The sequence below is a fragment of the Arachis ipaensis genome, chromosome B6 (assembly GCF_059453495.1).
Source record: "Arachis ipaensis isolate K30076 ecotype BB chromosome B6, ASM5945349v1, whole genome shotgun sequence".
NCBI lineage: Eukaryota > Viridiplantae > Streptophyta > Magnoliopsida > Fabales > Fabaceae > Arachis > Arachis ipaensis.
Genome location: NC_142441.1, coordinates 112,385,429 through 112,389,611, shown reverse-complemented (window position 1 = coordinate 112,389,611; position 4,183 = coordinate 112,385,429). Strand labels below are relative to the sequence as shown.

The 4,183-nt window shown below is 40.5% G+C and overlaps 1 non-coding gene across 1 annotated transcript; it reads left to right on the top strand.

Moving 5' to 3' along the window:
- Positions 1–531: 531 nt before the first annotated feature.
- LOC148562333 (small nucleolar RNA R71) lies at positions 532–635 on the top strand. Its single transcript, XR_015886793.1, has one exon. It is a non-coding gene; the product is annotated as a small nucleolar RNA R71 (small nucleolar RNA).
- The last annotated feature ends 3,548 nt before the right edge of the window (positions 636–4,183 follow it).

Below are 4,183 nucleotides of genomic sequence, written 5' to 3'. Positions count from 1 at the left end.
TATGATCTTTGGTTGGAGTTTTGGTATGTGGAATTGTTATGTTGGTTGTGGTTGTAAGGTTTGTGGTTTTGTGGTTGGGTTTGTTGGTTTCCCCACCCAAAGTTTGGGTGGTTTCTCCAGCCTGGGTTGTAAGTGTTGGAATGTGGATCATATGATTGCCTTTGTTGGTTTCCCACATAATTGGCCTCTTCCCAATCACCTCCTTCAATGCTTACTTCCTCTTGATCTTGTGTGTGTATTGCAGCCACTTGCTTTGTTTCTAATTGCCTGGTAAGCTCTGCTAGTTGCTTGGCAAACACCTTGTTTTGGGCTAGAATTGTATCAACATGGTTCAGCTCCATGACTCCCTTAGTGTTGTGCCTCTCTGATGCATAGTAGTACTCATTCTCAGCCACTGTCTCGATCACTTCAATGGCTTCTTCCACAGTCTTTTTCCTGTTCAATGAACCTCCTGATGAATGGTCTACAGCCTTCCTTGATTCATAAGAGAGCCCATCATAAAAGATGTGCAATTGCACCCAATCATGGAACATGTTTGGTGGGCATTTCCTTGTCAAGTCCTTGAATCTCTCCCATGCCTCGTAGAGAGTTTCACCATCTTGTTGTCTAAAAGTCTGAACCTCCGATCGAAGCCTATTGACCTTTTGTGGAGGGTAGAAACGTGCCAGAAACTTGCTTTCCACCTCATCCCATGTTGTTAGACTCCCCCTTGGGAATGATTCCAGCCACTTAGCTGCTTTGTCCCTAAGTGAAAATGGGAACAAAAGCAGTTTATAGGCATCTTCCTGGACTCCATTGGACTTCACAGTGTCACAAATTCTCAGGAATTTTGTGAGATGTTGGTTTGGGTCTTCATTAGCACTTCCTCCAAAGGAACAATGATTCTCCACTAGTGATATTAGCTGTGGCTTGAGCTCAAAATTGTTGGCCTGAATGGGTGGTTTCTGGATGCTACTACCACAATTCCCAGAGGTTGGGTTTATGTATGAACTAAGAACCCTCCTCTCAGGAATGGCATCGTTTCCATCAGCTCTCTCATGGTTGTGAACTTCTCTATCCATGTTGAGATCTAAAGCTTCCTCAAAATTGTCCTCAGATTCTCCTTCAGATTCCTCTTCTCCCACTACTCTCTTCCCTCTTGCTTCCCTTCTAAGTCTATGAAGGGTCCTCTCTGGTTCGGTATATGGAGGAGTTGATGTCTCTCCTCTCCTACCTGTCATACAAGAACACAGCTCAAACACAAATAAGTGAAATACTCTTGGTTAATGGAAGAGTATGGTTAGCTCAATTGAGGAATTAATTCAAACAGTTAGTGAGTCAGTGAGTTAGTTGCATGAATTTAAAGGCATAAAGAAGGAAAGCATGTAAACGAGTGCAGAAATTAAAATTCAACAAGTATCTTGAACAGAATTAACAAAGCAAGAGAAAATTGCTCAATCTAGTTAGCTTCCAATTTGAGAATTGTCAATCGAAAACCAATCCCCGGCAACGGCGCCATAAACTTGATGCACATAAACTAGTTATGCTACGATTTAGGAAATTGCACGATCGGCAAAATTCCTTCCGGCAAGTGCACCGGTTATCGTCAAGTAAAAACTCACAATAGAGTGAGGTCGAATCCCACAAGGATTGGTTGAATGAGCAATTCGGATTAGAAGTGTGTTCTAGTTGAGCGGAATTAAGATTGAGATGAGTATTGCGGAATGTAAAATTGGCGGGAAAAGTAAATGACAAGAAATTGAAATGGCGGAATCTTAAATTGCATGAATTAAAGAGCAGAAACTAAATTGCTGAAATTAAAAGGGAATGGGGGTGATTGCATGAATTGAGTAGCAGAATGTAAAGAGAAAGTGGAAATCAGAAATGGGGAATTCATTGGGTTATAGGAGATATTGAGATCTCCGAATCAAAACATGTTTATCTCTTCCTCAACCAATGCGTTCATTGAATTTTGCTTGGCAATCTTATATGATTGGATCCCAATCCCTTGGCTCACCAATTCTCTCTAAAAACAAACAAATTCCCAATCCCTTGGTTTAAATGTTCATAAGAAGAGATGATGCTTGATCACTGATTATATCACACAATTTCATGAACCACAATTTGGTAGGATTACATGTCACAATATCCATCCAAACCCCAATCCAATTCACTGTGAGAAAGCTTCTCTAGCATGAATCCTCCATTCCTTTCCCAAGGCTCCGAAGGATTCCAAGTATGGGTAGTTTCTTTCCCAAGACAACTACTCAATGGAATTAGATCGAGAAGCTTTCTAACAAAATTCAAGAGAAAAGATTGAAGAAGAAGATAAACTATTATTGATTCATTGAATTACAATAGAGCTCCCTAACCCAATGAAAGGGGTTTAGTGAATCATAGCTCTGAATTCAATTACAAAGAAAAGGAAAACTAGCTACAAGTGAAAGTAAAGAGTCCCCTCTAACTTAACTTCTATCCTATTTATACACTTTCTATATTGAGCTTCAGTTGTGCTTCTTGGGCTTTGAGGCCTCTCCTTGCTTTCCTTTTGCCTTGGGTTTATGATCCATAATCTTGATGAGGTTGTTGATCCAAATCCTGTAACATTTATTGAGCCAACTTAGTGATAATCAAATAATGACACATGACTCAATAAATTGAAATTTCAAACTCATCAATCCTTCAGGCCCAATCCCATAAACCATGATATTCAATTGGGTTTCATACCAAAGTAAGTTTAAGTTAATATTTGTGCTCAAAGACTAACTTAAATCACAATATTTTTGGCCCAGAAACCTTTTCCAAGAGTGGCGTTTAAGTTGTAGTTTAAGCTTAAACTGCAGCTTAAACGCCAGACACTTCCAGTGAGGCCTTTTGTAGAAGCACGTTTAAGCTTCAGTTTAAGGTTAAACTGAAGCTTAAACGTGGAAATGGAAGAAGGTAGCCCTGGAGAGTCATGTAGTCGAACACGTTTAAGCTTCAGTTTAAGGTTAAACTGAAGCTTAAACGTGGAAATAGGAAGGGCAGCCCTGGAGGTCGAACACGTTTAACCTCCAGTTTGAGGTCAAACTGGAGGTTAAACGTGGAAAAGGGTGGAGGCATACTGGAGGTCGAACACGTTTAACCTCCAGTTTGAGGTCAAACTGGAGGTTAAACGTGGAAGCTTAGAATGGTAGCCCTGGAGGTGTCGAACACGTTTATCCTCCAGTTTGAGGTCAAACTGGAGGTTAAACGTGGAAATGGAGAGAGCAACCCTGGAGGAGAAAAGCTGTCGAACACGTTTAAGCTCCAGTTTGAGGTCAAACTAGAGCTTAAACGTGGAATGGCTCCCTGGTACTCTTCCTGGTTCTGGCGTTTAACCTCCAGTTTGAGGTCAAACTGGAGGTTAAACGTGGAACTCCTCCCTGAGTGGCATTATCATTCTGGCGTTTAACCTCCAGTTTAAGGTCAAACTGGAGGTTAAACGTGGAATGCTTCTTTAGTGAGGCTTTTCATTCTGGCGTTTAACCTCCAGTTTAAGGTCAAACTGGAGGTTAAACTTCAATTCCAGCATTTCTTATCCTTCATGATTTTGACGTTTAAGCTCCAGTTTAGGCTTAAACTGGAACTTAAACTCCACATGTGATATTCAAGCTTCCTTCATTGATTTTGTTGCTTCCTTGCTTAGCCTCTTCTTCCCTGAAATCATCCAAACAATTGCATCAAAGTCTTGCAAAATTTCATGAGAAATCTTCCATTCATAGCATTTAAGTATTATAACTAAAACTCATGGAATATGCATCAAAATCATGTTGTTTGGATGGTTCATTGCTTTGTTCTTCATTTAACCATTTTTGGTTACTTTAAGCTCAAGAAAATGCATAAAACAACTAAAACTAATAGAAAAATGCTAGTGAAACTAGCCTATGATGCCTTGGCATCAAAATTCCAACCTCTTGATGGTGTCTCCCTGATTCTTGATATTGGCTTGCACCTCCTCCTTGAACACCTTGTTATCTTGAATCTCCTTGCATATGCCTTCAAGTAGAGTCTCAATCTTTGAGAGTCTGTCATCAGATGATGGTGGGTTGGGATTGTATGGATGAGAAGGGTTATTTTGGTTTTGGTATGGATGTGGAGAGGAGTTGTTAGGGTGGTGTTGATATGATCTCTGTGTGGAATGTTGGTGAGCTGCATGGTTGTTGGGGTTGTGACGTCTCTGATC